Source organism: Pagrus pagrus (assembly GCF_965226575.1).
Source record: "Pagrus pagrus genome assembly, chromosome: 13".
Taxonomy (NCBI): domain Eukaryota; kingdom Metazoa; phylum Chordata; class Actinopteri; order Spariformes; family Sparidae; genus Pagrus; species Pagrus pagrus.
The window spans coordinates 16,728,543-16,734,542 of NC_140197.1; positions in this window are offsets into that span (position 1 = coordinate 16,728,543).

A 6,000-nucleotide genomic window follows, 5' to 3' on the forward strand; every position below is an offset into this window, starting at 1 on the left:
AGGCGTTTCAGGAGCAGTGTTTTCTGTGCGAGAAAGGAGCTTCTGTTGTCATGGACTTCAGGCTTATTAACTTCCAAGGCCATTTACATGCACAGGACCCTTTATAACACACTGAAAGAAAGGAAAACATAATGAGCAAGCCTAACAGGTCTCCTTTAACAGATATTTCAGACACAAAAACGATGAACACGTGCAACCTCAAACAACCTGATTAGCCTTTGTAATTCTTTGTCGGTAATTGTTAGAAATGCTGCCGTAGACAGGGTGAGGAGGAACAGAGGAAGGAAGAAGGATTTTATTATGACAGATTCAGTCACATCAACAACCAGAGAGGTGAATTATTAAAACATCCATGCAAAAAGCATTACATGTAGTAAGCACATTTCAATGACTCGGGGCAATGAAAAATGTATGATGAAATATTCATTTATTGAGGTATTGCTCCAAGCTCACGATCAATTCAAATGAGACCCAATATGCTTTTTTAGTTTTTTTCCTTTCCTCCAGGTTCTTGAGCATGTAAAAGGTCTTGATAGTTAAAAAGTGCAGAGTCCAAGCCAACGGGAGCTCCTCTCTCCCACAGAAAACACTGCTCCTGAAGTGCCTCATCAATAGTCTCGCCCTTTAGTCCCTGACTTCTTGGCATCTCACTACATCACCATGTCACACAATCGTCTACATTCATTGTAGAAGTGAAGCCAAGGGGAAGCTGGAAAACACGACAGAGTTGACTAAAGACACGGTGAACGTAGCTGGCTCAGGCGTGAGTGAGCTGACCAATCAGAGCAGTTTAGGTATTCAGGAGAGCCGGCCTTAAAGAGAGAGGAGCACCCTCAGACAGATGGGGGAACACAGTGCTACTGAGAAAACTGATGAGCGTTAAAGCATGTAAACCTGTTCTAGCAGTAACCCAAAATAAAATGATGAACCTGAAAATGAGCTGAATACGTCTCCTTTAAACTAGCCAGGTGCAGATGCATTACACTGATCAGAGCCCACTCTATTGTCAGCTTCTTCTGTATTTTATTTCTCCCATTTACTCGTAAGATATTCATTCTCTGCATTACACGTGTGAAGCTTTAAGAAGAAATGAAAGATTGAATTGGGTTGGGTGGGAGGAAGGGGGGTGGCTAAGTCTCCAGCAGTTTGTGAATCAAGCTGTGGGAATGCAGTGCAAATCCTGTGCTAGGACTGACAAGGCCCCGATGATGTTGTGCACGAGTGTGTGGGCGGCAGGGAGTTTGATTCTGCCTGTTTCACATGAAGGAATATGTTGGAGGTGTGATCATACTCAATTAACACTCTTCCCCGCCCCATTTCTCACTTGCTGTTTTTTCTTTCTTTTTTTTTTGTCTCCTTGTCTTTCTCACTCACAAAAGCAAGTGTGCAGAGACACATGCAAACACACGTGCGTGCTTCATCTCATTAGCTCACTCTCTTCTCTCCGTCTCCGTCTTTTTTCTTTGTCAGTGGAGGACTATTAGCTCCAGAGACCGATGCGGTACTGAGACTCTCATTAATATTTTCTCATTATCAGTGCCTGTAGTGTTAAGCAATAGCACAATGGCTTGTCTTGGCATGACGCTTAACAAATCTGTTATCTATTGCTGCTGCTCTCAGGATATGTAGTCATGTGTGATGAGCTATTTAATGCTTCCACACACAATGGGCCACATTGTGTACCATAAGCGGAAATACAGCTGTGCCTCTGCACCAATGCCGGATAATGATTCTTGCATCAAATGTCATTTCTGTCGCAGAACCACTTCATTTTGTGTCTTCAAACCTGCTCTGATGATCACAATCAGAACTGCGTTTGGTCAGTTCTGATCTACTGTCTCTGTGAGACTGCATTTATTGCCAGTCTGGGAAAATTTGTAGATTTGAAGAGAAAAAAACAAGAAGGGAAGAAAGTGAGGGAGGGAGAGACGAGCGGGAGAGTGACTCACCCTCCATTAGCCCTGGCAAAGAAGTTCTTTGTTCCATCATACCTTTGCTCATCTGATACAAGGGATCGCCTCAAGCTTGCTGGTTTGCATGAGCTCAGCTGGGGGAAAACAGTCTTTGAGGGACAGATTGGAGAAGATATGACATGTTTGGAGACTATTTATTCATAGAAGTGTGTCAAAAGAACAGATGGGTCAACAATCAGTCTAATCTGTAGGCTAACAAGCATCTCTAGCCCTGAGTGTCTGTTGAGAGACTCTGTCCTGTGTTTGACGCACAGACGACCACACTGATTGGCCAATGTCAAGCCTGTCATTAGTGGGCTAAAATGATGCGAAAGAGATGGGTCATGATCCAAAAGCATCATTTAGTCTGGTCACAAAATGTCAGGTGTTAGGCTGGCGCTGATCGTCATCAGGGGCGCTAAGACGCTGGCCTGTCTGCTTTCATTTCTTAAAAGCCTCATCCGGCTGTCTAGTCATGAATAATTCTTTCCTAACTTCTCTCTCACATACGAAAACCACTTTGATGCATGGGACTTCTTTCCTGACAGCCAAACAATTAACAGCTGCTCTCGTATTCTCCAGTTGCTGTCAGGGACTTAAATTTTGGATCCTTCTTGTGAGACTAACTACCAGTGCGAAGACAAGTAGGGGTGTCATTGTGCCACCGCTTAAGGTTTTGGGGCTACAGTATGACATTGGCTGCTCCATTAATGAATCTCATCTCAGATGCATTCCCATTCCAGACATCTTTCCAGCTGGATGCATCTCTTGCTTCACTTTCCTACTTGATTTGCTCTTTATACTTCTTCTGGGAAATTTGCTTTGATGCACCTTGTCAGCTCCATCTGCTCATGTGTTTCATCCACTTCAAGTTGAAGTGAAATCATATAAAGTCATTTTCTGTCATCAAAAATAGTGTCAACATGTTGTTTTAATTGCCGTGTATTGATAATAACGTCTTTGGGTAAAGATTAAAGGTCTTTGGGGAATCATTAGAAATTTTCCCTGTCATCTCAGCCAGCTGTAGAGGTGTGTCTCGGTGTTATTGACAGCCACTGACAGACTGCCGGTGTTACGTTGTAAGTGACCAGGAAAGTAAAAAAACTTGCATGGTAGCTTGCATTTCATGGGGAGACTGCGGGTTGTAGTGAAAGAGGACAACAGCGTCTAACTGGACCAAAGTGACATTTGCAGGTATGTTTACATGTTGATTAACGTGCTGCAGATGAGCCGCTAATGGAGCCTGCAAACTGACATTAGCTGTGCTCTTTTCTCAGGTGAATGTTTGGTCGCTCCTTCAACAAATTGTGATGCACGATAATGTAATTTAGACCAGAAGAGTTTAGCACCAAAGCTAATGCAGTTCTTGTGTTGTCTAGCAGACTGCCTGTTCTGCCTATGAATGCTGACATTACTGCTTTATCCAGGATTTAATTGGTTGTATCGTAATAAGGTCTCCATCAACGTAGACAGACACCTAACTGTATTAAGTCAAATGAATGCAAAGCATACTGTAGTCAATTGCATTGTCTTGATGGACGCAGGCCTGCCATGGTCCGAGCCCTGTACATGGGCATTATCTATGGGCCCCCGCGTGTCCACGGTGTATCTTATATCAATGTGTTGGTACATTGGACATCATAGTTAATGTTGTTCCAGGACCATCATTTCAATTTAAACTGTGTGAAATAGCAACGAAAAAGGCATCTCAAGCAACCTGTTGTGGTTTAGTGGGTTGTGTACGGGGCTCTCACTCAGGAAGCTGTGGAACAAATCCCACTTAGAACATATTATTATACTTATTATTTTCCATATATTTACAAATTTCTGTCATTGTTTGGTTAGGTTTAGGGACCTAAAATGCATTTTAGGGAACTAAAATACTTGGTTAGGTTTATGGACCTAAAATACATTTTAGGGAACTAAAATACTTGGTTAGGTTTAGGGAACTAAAGTACTTGGTTGGGTTTTGGGGCCTGAAATCGATTTTAGGGAACTAAAATGCTTGGTTAGGTTTAGGGGACTAAAGTACTTGGTTAGGTTTAGGAAACTAAAATACTTTTAGGGAACTAAAATGCTTGGTTAAATTTAGGGAACTAAAATACTTGTTAGGTGGTTTGGGTTTAAATAAACCCTTTCACAAGGCTAAACACGTTTTTGAAAGGACAACTTCTTCCATGTGCATTTTCTGGTCTTTTTCCCCAAGTTGCTAAGCTACAGTATGACATTACAAAAAACGTAATTGGTAAATTTCAGTGACTGTCTTTGGAGCAACAATAAGTATGAAGCTCCAGGAGCAACACAAACACGGTGAAATCAGATTATGTGCATGTCCACTTCAAGTCATTCAAGTGTCTTTGTGGGTCCTCTTTAAATGAGGGACCTGTTTACTGCCCTTTTTCCTCTCAGCCCTCCCCCCTGAGGTTTGCTTCCAGGTGGGTCAAGGTTTACATGACTTTGTTCTACTTTCCAAACAGTTATCCCTGTGTTTAAATGCTACAATTGCTGAACTGTTTTTTTAGAGGCCAGTTATAGAACAGACTGCCTTGTGAGTTATGGAGGATCAGAATCTCTTTGCTTATCCCCAGTCTGACTTTTAAGCGTCTTTATTTTGTTTGGCTAAACCGGAGCAACAGAGGAAACATCCTGTTCTACAGTGGATCACTGGGAAAACATTTTAGACATGGCCTCATTTTTCTGCCTTCAATATGATAATCCCAAACAGTACAATGTATGCATGTGTTTTGCCTGTGATGACAAATGGCTCATGCACTCACCTAGAATAATTTAGAAGATTCTACTGGAATTGAGGACTAACCTTGTCTGCATGTAATTGTAAACTGGACACAATGAAATTCTACCAGCTTAATAAATATGTAAAGTGATGTTTAACGCTGCCTAATGGATTGTCTGTGTATCTTTCTTTCCCTTTATGATGACTGTGTAGTGACTGAAATTAAACATGCAGTTAGTTACGTGTCAGCTCACTTACGTTCCTTGTCGAGTCGATTAAGGAGGCTTACAGTATCTTTGTCTTAAATGTCAGTGATGTAAAACATCAAAACTTGCAGAAGGAAAAGTTTAAAGTTGTCACAGCTGCTCCCGTGCTGATCCCTACATTATTTGACAAACACATACCCAGCATATCCAGTTCAGATTGCAGGATTGTTTACCAGACGAGGTATCTCAGCTGACTGGCCTCACGACTCAAGCGCTGCAAGTGTGTTTCCATGGTAACCAAGTATAGTATTGAGAAGAGGAGCAAAGAGTGAGAGACACTGGAGCTAACCCTGAGCACTATAGTCTCTCGTTTTCCCTCCTCTCCCTGTCCATTATTTCTTTCTCAGGCAGCTGTAGCATGAATATCATGTCAGAGCCGTGGTAGCATGATTGCTTGAAGCATTTGGACGGTACATACTACAGTGTGTATTGATAGTATTTGGGCTTATGCACCTCTGTTTTCAATCCATTCACAGTATTGCCCTTTATGGCTCCAGCTCAGCAAAGATGAACACATTGATTTATATTACAAATATGCAGGTCTGTAGGGCGTGAGAAATGCTTTGACACCATTTGGCAGCCAGTAAAGAAACATGGACAGAGATTACGCAGAGTTCAGACCAGACCCAGTAGGAATCAGCAGTACAAGGAACCCTCTGCACCAGTGCTTGTAGCTTCACAACTAAACTATGTAAACCCATAAAGACTTCACTTTTTCATAAATCTTAGTCACTGAGGAAACAGTCTCTTACAACCCAATCGCCAGAATAAATGTTGGTTAGTTTGTTGGTATTTTTTACATTTCGTAAGGCTACATTTTCAACTTTATCTTGTGACAATGCTGCGCTTATGGTTCAGTCACGTTAGGCACAAAAAACACTTGGAAAGGTTTGGAAAACATCATGTTTGTGCCAGTTTTTGTTTCCATACGTGGAAATTCTAATTCTCAGGTTGTGTTTAAACAGTGACATTCTCCATCAGCATCATACCAGCTGTTATGACACATAACTCGTCCATCACATGTACCTGAAACCATCAACTTGGTGAT